The sequence below is a fragment of the Trachypithecus francoisi genome, unplaced genomic scaffold (genome assembly GCF_009764315.1).
Source record: "Trachypithecus francoisi isolate TF-2019V2 unplaced genomic scaffold, Tfra_2.0 Lachesis_group19, whole genome shotgun sequence".
Classification (NCBI taxonomy): Eukaryota; Metazoa; Chordata; class Mammalia; order Primates; family Cercopithecidae; genus Trachypithecus; species Trachypithecus francoisi.
The window spans coordinates 39014661-39037655 of record NW_022681464.1 but is presented as its reverse complement, the minus strand read 5'-3'; the positions used below and the strand labels follow the sequence as shown (position 1 = coordinate 39037655).

At 37.8% G+C, this 22995-nt stretch overlaps 1 protein-coding gene across 1 annotated transcript in view; it reads left to right on the top strand.

Moving 5' to 3' along the window:
* DLGAP1 (DLG associated protein 1) overlaps positions 1-22995 on the top strand; it is a 971691-nt gene that overhangs the window by 306202 nt on the left and 642494 nt on the right. Inside the window, 1 exon segment of the mRNA XM_033178240.1 lies at positions 7449-7555. The gene's annotated coding sequence lies outside the window, so the exon portion shown is untranslated.

Below are 22995 nucleotides of genomic sequence, written 5' to 3'. Positions count from 1 at the left end.
CCAAATTTCTTTTATCACTGACTTTTCTCTCTTCCCCAGCTGAATATTTGAACTTGAGGGTAGTGGCATTTCAAATGAAAGATTAAAATTAAATTAAATTAGAAATCAAATTAAATTATGAGCTGGGGGACTTTGGTCAACTGTCCAAGAAGTCAGTTGGAAAATGAGACAAGACATTGAGGAGAACAGAGAGCAGATTAATTCAGTTTGCAGTTGTACTAGAATTTTCAAAAGAAGGCATTCTATTTCCAAAGTTCCCTATGTAACACTTAAGCTGTAAGTTAATAATGCTGAAAGCACTTGCTAGTGTGTGTACCAGTTCATAACATCAGGGTGAGTGTTAATGGCTACATAATTTGCAGGGCCCAGGGCAAAGTGAAATGCAGGTCCCTTATTCAGAAAGCAGGAACAAAGGGTCATTAAAGGTGGTAATGTATAAAACTGTCCTTTCTTCTACCATTCCTCTCTTGACTTTTTCTACTAGTTTTTATTTGCTATTTCATGTTATTGCAAGGAAAGAAAAAACAAAAGTATAAATTTTTAGCACAAATTTTACCATTCACTTTGTATTATGCAATGCAAATATAAGAATAGTTGCTTTGCGTGCAGATATGTATGCCATCCTTACCCAAACAGTGGAAAGGATACACAAGACTTAAATAACTTTGTATTTCATCTTTGGACACACTCTCTCCCTTTGACTTACTCATGAGTAAGAAAGGATTGCAAGAAAAAGAGCTGTGGTTTGCTCTTTCTTTCTCTCTCTTCGTATGTTGTCATTTTCGGCATAAGCGGTTGGCTGATACAGGGAATTATTCAAGGAAGAAAGGATGCATTAGGCTCCTGTGGTCATCTGTGTTTCTTAGAACTCTTTGCCTTCTTGCTAAATTTGAAGGAGGTTCTGGTTCCAGTGGCAAGCATGGTCTCTTGAGGCTGCCAGCTTCCCCGCTTACTCATAGACATAACACACTTGTGCTCTCATGTTGAAACTCACCAAACTCCCATGAATTGTGCATCCCCCAGAATTCACCATTATGCACACCATGTGTGAATGAGCAGTACAGAATGGCTGAGCGTGTGCAGAGTGTGCAGACAGCCCCTGCTCCCTTGAGGCTCACTGTCCTACTGGACTTTGCCCACAAAACACTTGTTCAACTACTAAAATCATTGAACAAAGCACAGAGCTTTTCTGAGCCTGGGGTCCTCCCTCTGAAGCTGCATGGGTCACACACCCATGAATCCAGCCTGCCTTGAAATTTCTTATACGCAAATGAGGAACCAATTAGCAAAGTGATTTGCAAAGAATATGGAAACTGGCTAGTCTTTTATGATGTGAGCTAATGCTGTCTCAGATGCATGGAAAGTCACAGAATAAATGCAGACCTCATTCTGGACTTTATTTCTAAGATCTGCTGGAGTGAAGCACATAGATAGTTTACCATTGTTTTCAAACCTACATAATAGTTTATGGACTATAAGGTAAAATTTAAGTAAAATGTAAGATCAAATGTGAGGTTTAAAACAAATGATGCTTATTACATAAAACAGGGAGTTGGGTAAAACAACTTCAGAGAAACTATTTGAGTACAAAGAACCACCCAGAGTTAAGAGGACTGGGTGCCCGGTCCCACCTCTCATCTTGGTCCATGATCTCAGACAAGCCACATCTCCCTCTAGTTTTCATAAACTTCATCTGTAAAACAGGATTTAAACACAAATGGTTTCTAGTTTAAAATTTGTTCTGTGAAAGAGGCATTTATAAATCAAGAAACTCAAAGATACGATTGTAAACTTTAAAGATTTCACCCTAGAACTTCCAGAGTTTCTCAGCCATCCATGCCTTTCAGAAATATTGCTCCTCAGCTGTGTATTCGGCCCTATGGTTTACATGATCATCTTTCTCATATTTCTGCCTGTTCTTCATCTTACCGGACAAGTAATCATTGCTAAAAGAAAAATTCTTAAGTGCTAGAAGATAAAGTAAAAAGACAAGTTCTATGTCTAAAGAAATCCATGGAGATCTGAGAAAAGTTTAGGGTTTTCTTAGGTCTATAGATTTATATCTGTTCAGTTTTCGCTTTCTCTTGAGACCTTTCAGCTCCTGTCCAAACAACACTTTACCTTGCTTCCTGGGACTTCTCTTTCATGACTTACTGAGTACGATTATCAACATTTTATCAGGAGATTATTTCCCTTTGTTTTAAAAAGGACTGCCAAAATGTAAAGTATGATATTGTGTCTTGCAGAAATTGATTGTTTTTTCACAGAAAGATAAACATAATCTCATAGTCGGTAGAAAAAGATATATTTTTAAATAAAGGCAGGAAACAGAAGGGAATTAAAATATGTTGCGTGCCTGTTACATACCAGGTACTGTGTGTTACAAATATTATTTTATTTAATCCTTATATAATCATCTGTGGTGGTGGAAATAGAAATACTATCAATTGCCTATGCTATACCAGAAGGCTTCTAACACAAACTCCAGCCCAGACTTCTCTCCCACGTTCCAGTCTTGTATATCCAATCACCTATGTGGCAAGTCCAGTTGGCACTGATCGTTCAATCGATATGACCAGACTGAACGCATCAGCTTTCCCTCAAAAGCCTTCTCTAGCCTCAGCATTTCTCATCTCAAGCGACATCGAGGTCACTCTTCCAGTTGCTTAGGCCAGAAATCTTGGGGTCATTGTTGTCTCTTTATTTTCTCACCCTAATCACCCAATCCATCAAGAGGTCCTGTCAACTCTTGCTTCCAAACAAGTTCAGCATGGATCTGACTGCTCCTCAACACCACCTGAGTCAGAGCAAATGCTGCCTCTCTCTGGGTGGTTCACAAGCTTCCCAGCTACCTGCATCCTGACCTCTCCTAGATACTATTCCAAACCAGCAGCCAGGATGAGGTTTTGAAACGTAAGCCATGCCGACTGTAAGCTCAAACTCCTGCCATGGCCCCCTTTTCACTCTCAGAGTAAAAGCTGAAAAGCCATGAGCCATGCTGACCCACTCCTTCCTCCACCACCCCACAGCACACGCCCCACCATGTTTAATGTTACAAATTCATAACAACTCATCTTTGCCCATAAGCTTGTCTAAGTACTGAATTGCCGGACATACATCTTTTAATATACATATACTCACTTTTCAGTAGCATACTTTCATCTTAATGAATTCCTTATTCACTACTTTGGAAGGGCAAATATACACATCTTTATATTCAGAAAATACACTAAATGGCAACTGTGGGAGAAAAGTCTATGAGGTTAGCAATTGTAGTTGAACTACCTTGTATTATCTGTACCCACTACTATTCCTCACAGTGTCTTAGAAGACCTAGGAGGAAAATGTGTTCCAGGTAGCAGGGTGAGCTAATCCATACAGAAGCATGATGTGAACTGTAGAGTGCTCAAATAATGCAATTTGTTGTGACTTATTTTCATTAGTTCCCACATGGTTCACAGTGGGCAGCGCATTTGTAGAAGTAAATTGTGCACACACTTACTAATCTCCTCCCTCACTTCACTCTACCCCATCACTTTCTTGCAATCCCAAGACCACCCAGGAACACTCCCACCTTAGCACTATAACCCCTGCAGTTCCCTCTGCCTGGAACACCCTTCTCTGGCATGGGACTCACTCCCTCTCATCTCTCATCTCTCAAGTTTTTGGTCAAATCGCACTTTCTTGGTGGAATCCCCTCCCCTCCCTATACCTCCCTACCCATACACTTCTGATATCTCTTACCTTGGTCTATATTTCTTACATCTATAGCGTGTTTCACCTTCTAAACGTCTCTGTAATTTACTGCTTTACATTTATTATTTACTTTCTGTTTATTTGTCTTCACTAAAATGAAATGTTCACTAATGTGTTCTCATCCCCTAGAGAGTGCTTGGCATGTGATCAATAAATCTTTGCAGAATGGTGGGGTGAATGAATGAATGAGTGCTTTCCCTTGTTCCTCATACTAACCTGACTAAACTTAGCCCATAGGCATTTTACAAATCAGGACATTAAAACTGAGAGAGGCTAGGTAACTTTCACAAGTCAGAAACTTTGTAAGAGTCAGATCTGAGATGAAAAGAGGACTTTCTGATTGGGACCTTCTCCACTTTATCACACTTCGAAACATGTGTTTGATGAAAATCTAGGTATTGCATAAAATGCAAGACCTTTGTAGTGTGTATTCTTCCTTCTCCACACTCTCAGCCAATAGTGTTTAAATAAGCCTCTTGGAATACTGTAACTAAGGTGACTGGCTTATAGAGTAACACATATAAAATGAATGATATGAGGTGTATTCTTCTTGACTCTGGCTGCAGAGTTACAGAAATAAACTAACTTGAGTAAGCTTAAGCCAAAAACATTAATTTAAAAATAAATAATTTAATTTTTTTTTTTTTTAATGGGGAGGCCAAGGCAAGAGGATCACTTGAGGCCAGGAGTTTGAGACCAGCCTGAGCAACATGGAGAGACTCTATCTCTACAAAAAATTTAAATTAAAAAAAAAAATAGCCAGGTGTGGTGGTGCACATCTAGTCCCAGCTACTCTGGAGGCTGAGGCAGGAAGAGCACTTTTGCTCAGGAGTTTGAGGCTGCAGTGAGCTATGATCATACCACTGCACGCCAGCCTGGATGACAGAGCAAGACTCCGTCTCCTTATCTCTTAAGGATACATGAGCTCATGAAAGCCACAGGAAAAAATGAAAAAGAGGGAGCAGGAGGCAGAGGAGTTGAGAGAGTTCTTGTTCCACCTTCCATGTGTGTCTGTTTCATTCTTCCTTCTCCATGATTTACCCATCACTCTTTAACGTGGACAAAGCTATAGTCTCACAGTCCCAGCTATGGGCCTGGTTTGGGAAAAACAGCTCTCCTCGTCCAATCAGGGATGTCCAGGTACGAGGACCCCTTTGACAACTGCAGGATGGGGAGTGCTGCGCAGACCCCAAAGAAAGGGACTCAGCAGACAACTCCCAAGTAGCTGATTCTAGAAGAAGACAGTGGAAGAGTAGGAAGCACATGATTGAATTGAATAGCTGAAGTCCAAATTCCTGTTTTTCACCTTTCATCTGTGTAAGTTCAATGAGGGTGCTAATGAGAAAACATACCTGAGTCTTCTGATACTCAAATAATTATAATGTACTTGTTCTTTTACTCTTGTTCTTTCTCAGATATAGATGCTAAATCTTGCTTATGTGGTGATTACAAAAAAAGAACAGAAAGAAAAAAGTAAAAGAGGGACACTTGGGGTAAGGAAAAGAAGAAAAAAAAGGAGAATCAGAAGTTCTGCGTTTTGATCTCAGTCCTGTCACCAGAAGCAAATGCCTTGGGCAAGTCAATTCTCTGGTTTCAGTGTCCTTCTCTATATAATGAGGAAATCAGACAGAATCCGTAGGTTTCCCAACCTGCTTTATCAGGAGAATTAGCTGGGAGCATTTACAAAATGCAGATTCCTTCCCCGTGAATATTCTGATTTAAACGATCTTGCATGAAATTCTATCATTTGTATTTTAATGCAAATTTCCAGATGACTGATGATCAGCTACATTTGGGAAGCATTAGACTAGATGACATTTAAGACCTCTCCTAGTGATTAATATATTTGTTTACCTAACAATTATCTAACTTGTAAAACCAATTATAATAAAATGAATTTCTTCTTGTGTTTCTGGGTGTCTTTTTCAGAAATTACATAATCTTTCCACTTTGTTTCCAAAGAAAATTAAGAGAACTATCTAGTAGACAATAAATTCTCAATAAATAGTTATGAAAGGATAAATGACCAGTTCTATATATTTTTAGAAATTAACAATTTTTCATTATCTCCTGAGTTACTTAGTCCTCATATATGTAGGGAAGAAATTCCACTCAGAGCTTTTCTGGTTTAATGAAATATTGAAAATACTTAGCAGAATAATAGTATATAAGTCAGGGCTCATAATCTTTTAAGTATAACTAAAAGCTTTTGATGATGGAGTCTCATTTTTGTCTTCTATGGCATGGATAAAGAGGTATATGTGAAAGTCAAGTGTTCCTCCTGTGCGTTATTATCATGCAAATACCTGAGGCTGTTATGTTTCTGTTGTTCTTGCCTTTTACCACAGCACTTTCATACCTGTCAGTTATGCCAGTCTCAAAATATTGCTTTAACAAGTTCGGCAGAGAATTGTACTAGCCCTGAACTTTTTGAAAGTCCAGTGTTCTTTTTGGAAACAAGATGTGAGTTTCTAAAGAGACTGGACTTCCAGACAGAGCATCTGGGGCGTAATCCTGCCTCTGCCTCTGTGCTTATTCACTGCATAAAATTGATCGAGCCATATCACCTCTTCTGACATCTACTTCCTCTTCTGTAAAATGAATTCCACACTCATTTCTTGATCATTCTTATAAATAATTAGGAGATTAAAAAATAAAAATTATATTCTTGATTCTGAATATCACATTTCTGCTTATTAGATTTATTATTTTTCTCATTCCCTTCTGACAGTATTTTAATATGCTACCTAGATCCAAAAGGATCCATTGCTTACAAAAAAATAGAAACAGACCTTTACAGCTACTTACACTTTTCAACATCATATCATTTTCGCGTGGACCCAAGTCCTTTTCTATGTCACTTTTCAGAAAAGGAAACTCATATAGCTCAGCCATATAGCATGTGATATGATCGGGAATAGTTACCTCATTCATACGTGTGGGTCCAGTTATGTGTTCCATTTTGTCACTTTTCTAAGGAAGGATTTTTTAAATATTATTATTTTACTTTAAGTTCTGGGATACATGTATAGAATGTGCAGGTTTATTACATAGGTGTACATGTGCCATGGTGGTTTGCTGCACCCATCAACCCATCATCTGGGTTTTAAGCCCCACATACATTAGGTCTTTGTCCTAATTAAGGATAGTGGTTTGACTTAGGCACCAGCAAGTCCCCAGTAGCACACTTGGGAATATTATGCCATGATTGGCATCCTCCTGTGGTTTTTTCCCAGAGTGAAAAGAACCACTCTGGAAAAAAATTGTACATTTTAGCCCTTTTTAAAGTCACAGTGGCTTAGTTGTACTGTTGCTAAAACAAATAATGCTCAGGAAGTGAATACAATCGCATATGTATACTATATCTTACAGCATCAGATCACTGATGTTTGCATTTTATTGCTTTTTAAAGAAAATAAATGATAGGAAATGTATATTGTAGAATATCAAGCCTATTTATTACAGCAACATTGTTTTTTTTCCTGTGTGATTGATTTTATTTTTCTGAAAAGCGTAAAAATACCAAGTGTGACATCATGCAAGAACACGGCCGTGTAGATTTTCCATGAAACTCTCTTCTTAACAACATTGAATATAATGTCTGTCAGAGCAGTGCTTATGAGATCATTGTTAAGTGTCTTTTTTGTTTCAGGCTAGTTATTACATCTAATTATTGCATTGTTATGTTTCAGAGCAGTTGAACATCAGATACCCAGAGTGACATCAGGTTAAAAAAAGCCTGCAATTTGGATCTTTTCCTACCTCGGAAGCAAGGAAAATGGACAATTGATAATCAAAGGTAAAATTGCCCCCTTTCCCCTTACGTGTATAGGAAGCATTTTCTTAAATAACAGCCTTCTCTTCAGCTATCCTATATGAAACATTTCGTAATAGCATGGTATATTTGCACAAATTATTCCAGACATACGCTTTCCAGACATACTAAGAGTCTGTTGAATTTAAAACCTGTGTTTTTTTTAACTTCCTAGCTACCTGTACAAAATCTGGGCCAGATGTATTTTATATGTTTAATCTTCATTGTTGTTGTTAATCTGGAATGGCATATTGGGCAAATGCCATTTTATAAATCTGTGGACCCAAATGTTGGACATTAGGTAGGTTAGGCATGAAATTATGGAAGTAAATGGCATAGTATTAGCTTTTCTTAGCATATGGAACAAATTTGCATTTATCCACACAGACATGTTCAACATGATGTAAGTGTGCTAAGAAAGGCAATGAACGGCAGGGCGCGCTGGCTCATGCCTGTAATTCTAGCACTTTGGGAGACCGAGGTGGGTGGATCACCTGAGGTCAGGAGTTTGAAACCAGCCTGGCCAATATGGTGAAACTCCCTCTCCACTAAAAATGCAAAAATTAGCCAGGTGTGGTGGCAGGTGACTGTAATCCCAGCTACTTGGGAGACTGAGGCAGGAGAATCACTTGAACCTGGAAGGCGGAGGTTGCAGTGAGCCGAGATTGTGCCACTGCACTCCAGCCTGGGTGACAGAGGGAGACTCCATCTCAAAAAAGAGAAAAAAGAAAAAGAAAAGGAAAGAAAGACAATGAAAACACTTGAGTCCTTGCTATCATCTCTACTCCTTTCTTTATGTCGTTTTTGGAGGGAGAAAAAAAGAAGGGTCTTACCACATATAAATCAAGTATACTACAAAAGTGGTGTCAGATCAGAAGATTAATATTGCTGAATAATAAGCTGTTGTCTTTGTTTGGGTTACTTGCTTGAGACAGTGACTTGGATATGGCAATTTATTAGGGAGGTGATCCCAAAGATCAAGAGTTAGAAGCAGGAAGAGCGAATCAGGGAAGAAGCGCAGGCCAAATTGCAGGCGGGTTAGCAAGTCCAGCACTGCAGATAATGGAAACTTCGTTCCCTCCAAGAGGGGTACAGATGCCCAAATTTCTGTTAGAAAGATGTGCAGCAAGGTTTACTGACTGACTTTTTCCCCTTGGTTTTGGATTCCCCCGAGGGGCATGAATTCCCTCACAGTGCTGGGCTGTGCCAGCCATGCGTGGGTAGAAAGCAGAAAGACACTCAGTTGTCACTTGAGGTGTACCTTGAAAGGCAGTGGTCCAGGGACCGGTTTCATGGCAGACAATTTTTCCATGGGCAGGGTGGGGAGGTGGGGAGATGGTTTTGGGACAAAACTGTTCCACCTTAGATCATCAGGAATTAGATTCTCATAAGGAGCACATACCTAGATTCCTCGCATGGACAGTTCACATAGGGATCATGCTCCTGTGAGAATCTGATGCCATTGCTGATCTCACAAGAGGTAGAGCTCAGGCCGTAATGCACGCTGTTCCACTGCTCACTTTCCTGCTTTGCGGCCCAGTTCCTAACAGGCCATGAACCAGTATTGGTCTATGACCTGGGGATTAGAGATCGCTCCCTGCAAAGGCAAGGAGACGCCCCTGCAGCTGTGGCTGACACCCAAAGTGAACCCCGGGACATAATGTAGGGAGCCAGACGCATCTGTTGCACCTCCTTTTACTTTATTCTATATCAGCATTTTTCTCCTAAATGAAATATCTCCAAGAAAAAACAGTTTTGTGTTTTAAAGACATTAAATAATTATACCTAAATATCATGGAATCCAAGTGAGTTCTGTTTCAAAACTAACTTCTTCATTAATAAATTGTCCATCTTCAGTAAATGGTATAGTGTCAGCTAAGTGAGAAATGCATCTGAGTCCCCATGTATATTTGAGACATTATGTAAGATTCAAATTATGACCAACATTCGGAATAGTCAGAATTAATATAACAACATTTAATCATAGCTATATTAGTTACTCACTTTATATTGGTTCATTTACAAGAAGGTGTCTATGATATCTCTTTCGTATTTGGAAACAACCCTGTTTGTGCGAAATGCATGACTGAAATTATATATTTGTCTGGGCATAATGTTAGATGAATGGTCAGCTGGCAAAACAGATTTAGCACATTAAGGTGAATCAGAGCTTCTTTGTTTTGTTTTGACATGAGGACATTAAACAGATTGAAAATAAAGTTGGATAAAGCCTGTGGTTGTGTTGTGACCTACAAGATCATATGCTCAGAGGAGGAATGTAATTGATAAACTCTCTAAGGAGCAGCTATTAAAAATAAAACAGACAACAACAAACATTTAAAGTGATGTACATTTGCATGCAGATTTCCTCGTGAAGGAAATGAAAGTGGAGGGGACAGGAGAAAGGGCAGCGGAGAATGGTAGTGCAGAGAAACCAGGAAAGTCGTGGCAGATGCTAGTCAGAAATACAAAAAAGAGCAGTCAGAATCAAACTAGGGATGAAGAGGATCCACGACATGCAAACCGAGTGAAGGGCCCCAGTTCATTTGAGGCTGGACATCCTCCTGAATCACGAAAGAAAAATTACTGTGTCTTCTCACCTGAACCATGTATTGCCCCTCATTAGTTTACCTCTCCCTTGTCTCCTTTGCCTCCAGAGTCTTCCAGAATCACAGCTCTGATCAGGTCTGCTTTTTGCTCAGAAAATGTTCTCTGGTTTACCAATCTATCATTATCTAAATTTCTTAAGCAGACATTTAAAACCTGCCACTCTAAGTTGTTAAACTTATTTTTTTTATTCTTTGACCTCACTTACCAGTGGCCCAGCCCGTTGTGTAGAAATGTAAGTGCTGTGATTTTTTTCAAGCCTTCCAAGTGATGTTAAGGCTTTGTGATTTTCAAACACAGATTGGTCTAGAGCAAGCTTATCTAGCCCGCTTTATTGTGGTGGTGGTGGTGGTGGTGGTGTTTTGTTTTAGGCTTTTAGCAGCCTGAAGCCGTGGCTTTTAGTTTCTGTCTCTAGTGATAAATGGAAAAGAGAGACAAGCATGGGGCTTTACATGCCCAACCAGAAACAGAAACTAAGAACACATAACTGTATTCTCTCTCTTGGACACCTCTGTTCTGGAGTGAGGCCCAAGTACATTTCTAACATGTTCCCAGATGATGCTGATCTGCTGTTCCATGAGACCTTAACTTGGAGAACCACTCTGTAAACTAAATGATCCAGGCTGGCACTACAATTTCTGCATTACAGTTTGAGTCAAAGACTGATCACAATGAAAGGTTTTCCTTACCAACATCACCATTGTGGGTAGCTGTGTTAGTTTAATAATAAGCTCTGAGTCTTCTGGTCAAATACCATTTTAATATCATAAAATTCCCAGCAGTAAGATTTTTGATGCATTTTTATATCCTTTACTGTGTCATAGACTTTGTAGACCCATAAATATCTATTGGATGGATAAAGGATGGATGGATGATGGATGGATGGATGGAAGAATGGATGAACAGCTTTAGCAACCAAGAACTGGTTTCAGCATGAAACTTAACTGCTTACAAAGAAACTACTCTGACTTGTGCCATAGAGAAAGATGGTTTTGCTTCACACAGAAACCTTATTATATAAGCCCATACTCAATATATAAGACATTTTATTAGATGAAATCACACTACGTAGTTAAAGTCCAAGCATCTGGGTATCAATAGTATTGTACTCTTTAGTAAACAGAGTCTCTCACGAAAGACTTTTTGCTCTTTGATTGAGTACAACGGGAGAAATGTCATTTATATCAAGCTAAATTGTACATTTTACTTTGTAAAAGAGCCACTGGTTGTATAAAACCAGCAAATCACATCTATTTAATAAATTCTTTTGCAAATGTCTTTTCCTTGAGTTTAAATTTTGCAGCTGCAGCATAATTTGAATGTTTATTCACATTTAGGACAATTATACTTTCTGGTTTTTTTGCTTTCTTGCATTCAAATGTGTTCATGTGTCAATGTTGCACATTTTCTCTCTACATCTTTTATCTGCATACATCATCCCATGATTGGTTTGGTAAATTTTTCCTACTTTTCTTGCTAAAATAACTGTTCCTTCTGTCTGTTTTCTGCCTACTCTTTGATTTATTCCAGAAATTAGGCTCAATGCCTACTTTTAGAGCTCAGTGTGAAATTTATTTTGTATGTTTTTAAACCAAGTTTCCACTTATTTTTTTGTTATGTCTTCTGTAGTGGAGTCAACCTCAGAACGCACTCTTGAAAAAGCCTGTAATCACATATTAGCATAAATAACAACAACAGAGGATAATATGAAAGCTTGAACTTTTTTTTAAATGTATTTCATAATTCACTTTTGTAAGAGAAAATTAAAATTTTCATTTTATGTTGTGGCTTGCCTAATAGTAAAGCTTAAATATTAATTAAAACGTAAATGTCCTAGCCCCAACTTTGTTATTACCTTGATGTATGTTCCTGGCTAGTCCTTAGGCTTCAGTTGCCTCCATTATAAAAAGAAGGGTTTAGGATAAGTAACCCCTGGAATTCATTCTAGTGCCTTACCTTGCAATTTCAAGGTACAGATCATATGAAATCCTACCTAAAACCCAACACGCAAGTATGAGTGAGTCAATCAGTCAACTAAGGGCACATATTTGAAAGCAGAGTTGAAAAGGCAGGATTTGGGATTCAGAAAGACTTGAGTTCAAAACTCAGCTCTTTCGTTTATTAACTTTCATTTATTAACTGTGTGAATATGGTGAATGAACTGAGCCACTCTATGTACTTTAGTATCTTCATCTGTAAAACGGGGGCAGTGTTATTGTCTGAAAGGTCACTTTAAAGACCAGAGATAGGGTACAAAATAAATCCAACATCTGGTGAGTTTAAAGACCTATATAGGCTAGAAGCTGACCAGAATCCCACCATGGTTTTGGAGGTTAATGGAGATTACTGCATACTCTTCTTTTCCAACATAATTCTACAAGAGTAAGAAGGTTTATTTAGGACTTTAAAAGATGAACACACTTTAGAAAATGTATCCATAATTTAGTCATCTGAGACTGAAAGGCTAGTGGAAAAATTCAGCATCTTTTTTTATCTACACGGGATAGCTCTGGTTCTGTGCATTGCTGATGGTTACATGTGTCAAGCCGGGCCTTTGTCATCAAGAGTGATTTCTCAGTGTGAAGCCTGAAGTTTGCAACTTACATTTTGTTTTCTGCTTTGTAATCTAGCCATGGCTTGGGGAGAAACTAAAATAAAGATTCTTCAAGGCAAAAGTTTAACCTGAATAAACATTCATATGGTCTCAATTTTTAGCTGATTTCAGAATGACTAAAATTATTCATTTTTTTCTTCTCGTTCTCCAAAAAATTATTTTCATAGCCAATTTGCCAGATGCAGCTTTATACCCAGAGGCAAAAGAAATCAAAGTTTTGGTCAATAGAAGATTCATTTGCTAGGAGATTCATGCAGATATTGAATACTTTTCTGTTTTTATTTTATGTGTTTTTGAGTTTCAGTTGTCATTTTGATGTTGGTTAACCCCAGTACTTGTCAGCAGAAATTCAAAGCTGCCTACTTAACAGGAGTAGATCAATAAAGTTTTGCTGGAATATTTCATCAATCTTAGCACAGAATTTAATCCTGTTGGCAATTTTTCTATTTTAATATTCTATAAATCCTCTTAAGTTAATGTGTTCTGAGATAAATCTTTCTATTTCACTATTCTATACTTTTTATATCAGAAATAATTTAGAAACTAAAAGCTGCTATTGCTATTTGATACCTTGATTTTTTCAGACATCTGTAAGATACAAAATCTAATTGTAAAATACTGTGTTTATTTGTCATGTCTCAGAGTCCTATCGCTATCAGGATGATAATCATACTGATGAGGCTGGCTCAAACCTTAGGAGATATAGATAGATATAGATATGTAAATATATAGACATATTGTATGGGTGGTGATATTGTTAATTGGGCAACCAAGACCTTCACAATAGAAAAGTTATAGGCAATTACTGCTGATATTAGCATTTTTAATAAAATGACCTATTAAGTACTCTGAAAGAAACATAGATGTTATTTTTAGATGATGAAATAATTTATTTGTAAAGTAAGAGTATAATAGAGTTTATTACAAATCACATATTTGAGTATTTGTTTATACTGTAAGAATGTTCAAGGACAACATTTGACTATGCAGTAAAAAGGTACAACTTGACAAGAATTATAAGAAAGGAAGAAAAGGCATACTGGCTGGATTTATTTTCTTTTTGCTATATTCTTATCATGTGCTAGAAATTTTCACCTAAAATTTTTTCCTGTCTTATTTATTTAAAGGCTAAGTTTAGAGAAACAATGATACCATGTTAAAAAAGTAGACATTAGCATAATTGCATAGTAGGGGAGGTGGAGTGAGATGGCTGCATAGACACCTCCACTGTCATCCTCTCTGCAGGATCACCACATTAAGCAACTATCTGCACAAAACATCACCTTTATAAGAACTAAAAATCAGGTGAGTGATCACAGCACCTGGTGTTAACTTCATATCACTAAAAGAGGCACTGAAAAACAGTGTTGAATTGCCTACAGTGCCCCTTGCCTGTCTCCCAGCAGGGGCCTTGTGGCTCAGAGAGGAAATCTGTGTGCCTCGGAGAGGGAGAGCACAGTGATTGTGGGACTTTGCATAGGAACTCAGGGCTGCCCTATCACAGAGGAAAGCAACGCGGGACAGAACTTAGCCAGCACTCAGGAAGGCAGCACTTAGACTAGTCCTAGCCAGAGGGGAATTGTCTGTCCCAGCAGTCAGAACCCTAATTCTGGCAAGCCTCACCACTGTGGGCTAAAGCACTCTGGGGTTCTAAATAAACTTAAATGCTAGTCTAGGCCACAAGGACTGCAATTCCTGGGCAAGTTCTGGTGTTGTGCTGGACTCAGAGCCAGTGGGCTTGGGGTGCTCACGATCTAGTCAGACACCAGCTGACACAGCTAAGAAAGTATGTATGCCACCCCTCCCCCAGCACCAGGCAACACAACTCGTACCCAGAGAGACTTCGAGACTTCTTTCCTCTGCTTGAGGAGAGGCGAGGGAAGAGTAAAGAGGACTTGGTCTTGCATCTTAGATACCAGCACAGCCACAGTAGGCTAGGATGCCAGATAGAGTCCTGAGGATCTAGCTACTGCATGACATTTCTAGACAGAACTTGGGCCAGAAAGGAACCAAGGACCCAGTCCTGGCAGGATTCATCACTTGATGAGTAAAGAGCCTTTGGGTCCTGAATATTCAACTGTGGCAGCCAGGCAGCACTTGTCCTGGGCCTTGGTTGTGACTCAGAGCCGTGCTAGATTCACATGTGACCCAGTACATCCCCAGTTTTGGTGACTAGGGGTAGAGACTATTTCTGCTTGAGAAAATGAGGGGAAAGTAAAGTGGACTTTGTCTTGCACCATAGGTACCAGCTCACCCACAGTGGAGTAGAACACCAAGCAGGCTTGGGGTCCCCAATACTAGGCCTTGTCTCTTGACTGGCATTTCTGGACCTTCCCTGGGCCAGAGGGGAGTCTGCTGCCCTGAAGAGTGAGTCTCAGGCCTGGTAGCACTCACCACAAGCTAACTCAAGAGCCCCTGGACCTTAAGTGACCATCAGCAGTACTCATCTTGGGCCTTGGGCAGTGGGTGGCCATGGAGAGAGGTTCTTCTGCTTGTGAAAAAGGGAGGAAACAGTGGGAAGGACTTTGACTTGTGAGTACCAACTCAGCTGCAGTACAATAGGGCATCAGGTTGATTTCTAAAGCATCTGACTCCAGGCCCTGGCTCCTGGATCGTGTCCCTAGACCTCCCCAGGACAAAGGGGAACTTGCCGTCCTGAAGGGTAGGATACAAGCCTAGCTGGCTTGCTACCTGCTGATTGTAGAGCCCTAGGGTCTTAGGCAAATATTTAAGTAGTAGCCAGGCAGTGGTTAGTATTGGCCTTGAGCGAGACCCAATACTATGATGGCTTCACGTCTGACCCAGCACAGTCCCAGTGGTGGTGACCACAGGTGAGCTTGTGTCACCTCTCTCCCGGCTCCAGGCAGCTCAGCAGAGAGAAAGACTCTGGGGGAAAGTAAGAGAGGAGAACAAGAGTCTTTGCCTGGCAGTCTGGAAATTTTTTCCTGATCTTCTCCGAGACCGCCAAGGCAGTACCTCTTTGATTCTGCAAGAGCAGAATCACCTCACAGCTTTGCGGGGCTTGGGGTGCTCCCTAATACAGATATGCCCGTAGTGACAAAAAAAACTTAGATCATAACACTCAAATACTTTTGAATACCAATACCTAGAGAGCCTTCCAAAGAAGGACAGGTACAAACAAACCTTTTAATCCTGTTGGCTATTTTTCTATTTTAATATTCTATAAATCCTCTCAAGTTCATGTGTTCTGAGATAAATCTTACTATTTCGCTGTTCTATACTTTTTATGTCAGAAATAATTTAGAAGCCAAAAAGTTCTATTGCTATTTGATAACTTGATTTTTTCAGACATCTGTGAGATACTAAAATCTATTTGTGGAATACTGTGTTTATTTTTCATGTCTCAGAGACCTATCGCTATCAAGATGAGAATCTTACTGATGAGGCTGTCTCAAGTTTTATGAGATATAGATAGATATAGATATGTATATATATTGTATTGGGTGGTAATGTTGTTAACTGGACTACCCAGACCTTCACAATAGAAGAGTTATTTCTTCCTGGGTAGTTATTACTAATATTGGCATTTTTAATAAAATAACATATTAAGTACTCTCTGAAAGAAACATAAATGTTATTTTTGAATGATAGAATAATCTCCTTAGAAAACAGATTACAATAGTTTAATAGAGCTTATTACAACTTAAAATTTTTGAGTATTTGTTTAAATGGTAAGAATGTCCAAGGACATTTGACTATGCAATAAAAAGATGCAACTTGACAAGAATTATTTTTAAAAAGGACTGTGAAGACTACAATAAGTACTTAATTCTTCAATGCTCAGACACCAATGAACAATCACAAACATCAAAACCATCCAGGAATACATTACAGCACTGAACGAACTAAATAAGTCACCAGGGACCAATCCTAGAGATACAGAGATATGTGACCTTTCAAACAAAGAATTCAAAATAGCTGTTTTGAGGAAGCTCAACAAATTTCGAGATAAAACAGAGAAGGAATTTAGAATACCATCAGATACGTTTAACAAAGAGACTGAAATCATTAAAGAGAATCAAACAGAAATTCTGGAGTTGAAAAGTGCAATTGATATACTGAAGAATGCATCAGAGTCACTTACCAGCAGAATTGATCAAGCAGAAGAAAGAATTAGGGAGATTGAGGACAGGCTATTTGAAAATAGTCAGAAAGGACAAAAGAAGAATGAATACAGGTGATGCTTAAACACCCAAAAGTGTGGTTATACCAGTACTCAAAATATGGTTTCATGGGAATCTCCAATATTTTTCAGGGAGTCCAGAAGGTCAAAACTATTTTCATAATATTAAGACTTTAAGATTTCATTTGCCGAAACTTCATACTTAATGAGCACATAGTGGAGTTTCCAGAGGCTATATGACATGGAATGGTGTCATGTAAAAGTGGAATGCATGCTTGTGTATTCTTCTGTTTTCCAGGGTTTTCTAAAGTAGTAGGTTTGGGCTTTAAACATGTACATTTTCAAAAGTTATCTCAGATCATTTTCAGAACTTCTACATGTCCTTATTAGCCATCTTTGATGTGTCTGCTTAGTCTCTGTAACCTTATTTTCACCTAATAAATTATTCATTTGAAATCTTGGGAAAAACTGAATAAAAAAGAATGAAGTATGCCTACAAGATCTAGAAAATAGTCTCAAAAAAGAAAATCTAAGAGTTATAGAGTTATCAGCCTTAAAGAGAACATAGATATAGAAATCAAGGTAGAAAGTTTATTCAAAGGGATAATAACAGAGAACTTCCCAAACATAGAGAAAGGTATAAATATTCAAGTACAAGAAGCATATAGAACACCAAGCAGATTTAACCCAAAGAAGACTACCTCAAGACCTTTAGTAATCAAACTTCCAAAGGTCAAGCATAATGAAAGGATCCTAAAAGCCCCAAGAGCAAAAAGGAAATGACATGCAATGGATCAGTATATCCAGCAGCAGACTTCTCAGTGGAAACCTTATAGGCCAGGAGAGAGCGGCATGACATATTTACAGTACTGAAGGAAAAATACTTTTATTCTAGAATAATATGTCCAGCAAAAATATCCTTCAAATATGAAGGAGAAATACTTTTCCATAACAACAGAAGATAAAGGATTTTATCACCAGACCTGTCTTACAAGAAATGCTAAAGGGAGTTCTTTAATCCAAAAGAAAAGGACTTTAATGAGCAAGAATAAATCACCTAAAGGTGCAAAACTTACCAGTAAAAGTAAGTACACAGAAAAACACAGAATATTACAACATTGGAATTGTGGTGTGTAAACTATTCCTATCTTGACTAGAAAGACTAAGAGATGAATCAATCAAAAAATAACCACGACAACAACTTTTCAAGATATAGACAGTACAATAACATATAAATAGGCAGAAGAAAGTTTAAAAGTGGGGAGACAAAGTAAAAGTGTAGAGTTTTTATTCATTTTCTCTTTGCTTATTTGTTAGTTTGATTCTTTGTTAATGCAATCAGGGTTAAGTTGTCAACAGTTTAAAATAATGGGTTACAAGATATTTGCAAGCCTCATGGTAACGTCAGAACAAAAAGTATACAACAAATACACAAAATAAAAAGGAAGAATTTAAAACATAACACCAGAGAAATTCACCTTCACTGAAAGGAAGACAGGAAAAAGGAAAGAAGTGAGAAATGATCACAAAACACCCAGAACACAGGTAACAAAATGGCAAGAGTAAATCCTTACTTATCAATAATAACATTGAAAGTAAGTGGCTTTAACTTGCCAGTCAAAAGACAGAGTGACTGAGTCGATAAAAGACAAGACCCGTTATCTGTTGCCTACTAGGAAAATATTTCACCTATAAAGATACACATAAACTAAAACTAAAGGGGTGGAAAAAGATATTCAATGCAAACGGAATCTAAAAAAATGCAGGAGTAGCTATACTTATATCCAAATAGCTTTCAAGACAAAAGCTATAAAAAAAGGAAGGTTATTATTTAATCATAAAGGGTTCAATTCAGCAAGAGGATGTAATGATTATAAATACACATACACCCAACACTGGAGCACCCATATATAAAAAGTAAATATTATTGAAGAGAGAGATGGAATGCAATAAAATAGTAACTGGAGACTTCAGCACCCCACTTTCAGCATTGGACAGATCATTCAAACAGAAAATCTACAAGGAAACATTGGACTTATTCTGTTGTGTAGACCAATTGAAACTAATATTTATAAAACATTCCATCCAATGGCTGGCAGAATAAACATTCTCCTCCTCAGCACATGGATAATTATCAAGGATAGACCATTTGTTAAGCCACAAAGCAAGTCTTAAAACATCAAAAAAATTGAAATTATATCAAGTATCCTCTCACCACAATTGCATAAAACTAGAAATCAATAACAAGAGGAACTTTGGAAACTATGCAAAGACATGTAAATTCAAAAATATGCCCCTGAATGACCAGTGGATCATGAAGAAATTAAGAAGAAAATTTAAATATGTCGTGAAACAAATGATAATGGAAACACAACATATGAAAGCCTATGTGATGCAGCAAAAGCAGCACTAAAAGGAAAGTTTATAGCTGTAAATGCCTACATGAAAAAGGAGAAAAATTACGAATAACCTGAAATAAATGAAATTGAAACAAAACAATACAAAATATCAATGAAAGGAAAAGTTGCTTTTATAAAAAAAATAAACAAAATAATAAACATTTAGCTAGACTAAGAATAAAAGAGAGAAGACCCAAATAAATAAAATCAGAGATGGAAAAAGATGTTACAACCAATACAGCAGAAATTTAAAGGATCGTTAGAGACTACTATGAGCAATTACGTGTCAATCAATGGGAAAACCTAGAAGACATGGGTACATTTCCAGACACATACAACCTACTAATATTGAACCATGAAGAATTTCTTTTTTTTTTTTTTTTTTTTTTTTTTGAGACGGAGTCTCGCTCTGTCGCCCAGGCTGGAGTGCAGTGGCCGGATCTCAGCTCACTGCAAGCTCCGCCTCCCGGGTTTACGCCATTCTCTCGCCTCAGCCTCCCCAGTAGCTGGGACTACAGGCACCCGCCATCTCGCCCGGCTAATTTTTTGTATTTTTTTTTAGTAGAGACGGGGTTTCACCGTGTTAGCCAGGATGGTCTCGATCTCCTGACCTCGTGATCCGCCCGTCTCAGCCTCCCAAAGAATTTCAAAACCTGAACCAGACCAATAATAACTAATGAGATCAAAGCCGTAATAAAAATTCTCCCAGAAAAGAAAAGCCCAAGACCCAATTGTTTCAATGATTAATTTTAACAAACATGCAAAGAAGAACTAATACCAATCTTACTCAAACTCTTCTGAAAAATAGAGGAGGAACAAATATGTCTAAATTCATTCTACAAGGCCAGTATTACTCTGATACCAAAACCACACAAAGACACATCAAAGTAAAGGAAACTACCGGTCAATATCCCTGATAAATACTAATACAGAAATCCTCACTGAAATACTAGCAATCTGAACTCAACAATGCATTACAAAGATCGTTTATCATGACCGAGTGAGATTTATTCCAGGGATGCTTCAACATATGCAAATGAATCAGTCAACATATCAACAGAAATATTTGCCCAAAGAGTGTGTTAATATCAAGAGAATTAAGGACAAAAACCTTACGATCATTTCAACTGATGCTGAAAAAGGTCTTGATAAAATCTAACATTACTTTTCGATAAAAACCTTCAAAAAAGTGGGTATAGAATCTCACACCAGTTAGAATGGCAATCATTAAAAAGTCAGGAAACAACAGGTGCTGGAGAGGATGTGGAGAAATAGGAACACTTTTACACTGTTGGTGGGACTGTAAACTAGTTCAACCACTGTGGAAGACAGTGTGGCGATTCCTCAGGGATCTAGAACTAGAAATACCATTTGACCCAGCCATCCCATTACTGGGTATATACTCAAAGGATTATAAATCATGCTGCTATAAAGACACATGCACACGTATGTTTATTGCGGCACTATTCACAATAGCAAAGACTTGGAACTAACCCAAATGTCCATCAATGATAGACTGGATTAAGAAAATATGGCACATATACACCATGGAATACTATGCAGCCATAAAAAAGGATGAGTTCATGTGCTTTGTAGGGACATGGATGAAGCTGAAACCATCATTCTCAGCAAACTATCACAAGGACAAAAAAAAAAACACTGCATGTTCTCACTCATAGGTGGGAATTGAACAGTAAGAACACTTGGACACAGGAAGGGGAACATCACACACCAGGGCCTGTCATGGGGTAGGGGGAGGGGGAAGGGATAGCATTAGGAGATATACCTAATGTAAATGACGAGTTAATGGGTGCAGCACACCAACATGGCACATGTATACATATGTAACAAACCTGCACTTTGTGCACATGTACCCTAGAACTTAAAGTTTAATAAAAAAAAAAAAGTGTATATAGAAAGAACATAACTAAACACAATAAATGGTATGTATGACAGACCCACACCTAGTATTATACTGAATGAGGAAAAATGAAAAGCCTTTCCTTTAAGATCTGAAACAATACTAGAATGCCCACTTTTCACCACCATTATTCAACATATTGCTGGAAGTCCTAGCTAAAGCAATCAGACAAGAGAAGGAAATAAAGGACATCCAAATTGGAAAGGAAGAAGTCAAATTATCTTTGTTTGCAGATTATATGATCTTATATGTGGGAAAGCCTGAAGAGTCCACAGAAAAACTATTACAACTGATAAATTTAGTAAAGTTGCAGGGTACAAAATCAACGTTTAAAAATCAGTAGCATTTCTGTATGCCAACAGCAAACAATCTGGAAAAGAAATCAGAAAAGTAATCCCTGTTACAAGTAACAATAAACACCTAGGAAATAATCAGTGAAGTTTTAGATCTCTATGATGAAAACCATAAAACGTTGATGAAAGAATTTAAGAGAATACAAAACAATGAAAGGGTATTCCATGTTCATAGGATGGAAGAATCAACATTATTAAAATGTCCATACTACCCAAAGCAATATATAGATTCAATGCAATCCTTATCAAAATGCCAAAGATATTCTTCACAGAAATAGAAGAAGCAATCCTAAAATTTATATGAAATCACAAAAGAGCTAGAATACCAAAGCTATCTTGAGCAAAAAGAACAAAACTGGAGAAATCATATTACCTGACTTCAAATTTTACAACAAAGCTACCGTAACCAAAACAGCATTGTACTGGCATAAAAACAGATAGATAGATCAATGGAACAGAATGGAGAACCCAGAAACAAATCCACTTATCAACAGTGAATTCATTTTCAACAAAGGTACCAAGAACATATATTGGAGATAGAACAATCTCTTCAATTAATGGTACTGGGAAAACTGGATATCCATATGCAGAAGAATAAAACAAGACCCGTATCTCTTGGCATATACAAAAATCAAATCAAAATTGAATAAAAACTGAAATATAAGACTTCAAACTATAAAGCTACTGGGAAAAGCTTGGGGAAACTCTCTAGAATATTGGGCTGAGCAAATATTTCTTGCATAATATGCCACAAATACAGGTAACCAAAGCAAAAATGAAAAAACAGGACATACCAAGTTAAAAAGCTTCTGCACAGCAAAGGAAACAATCAACAAAGTGAAGAGACAACCACAGAATGGGAGAAAATGTTTGCAACTATCCATTGGACAAGGAATTAATAATAAGAATATGTAAGGAGCTCAAGCAAATCTATAGGAAAAGATCTAATAATTCAATTTAAAAATATGCAAAATATCTGGATACGCATTTCTTAAAACATACAAATGCCAGACAGGTGTATGAAAAGGTGCTCGCCATCATTGATCATTAGAGAAATGCAAATCAAAGCTATAATGAGATATAATCTTACCCTAGTTAAAACTGCTTTTATCCAAAAGACAGATAATAACAAATGCTGGTGAGGATGTGGGGAAAAGGGAAACCACTGCTGGAGGGAATATACATTCATACAACCACTACAGAGAACAGTTTGGAGGTTCTTCAAAAAACTAAAAATAGAGCTCTCATACAATCCAGCAATCTCACTGCTAGATATATATCCAAAAGAAAATAAATCAGTACATTGAAGAGATACCTGCACTCCTGATTTTTGCGGCACTACTCACAATAACCAAGATTTGGAATCTACCTAATTGTCCATCAACAG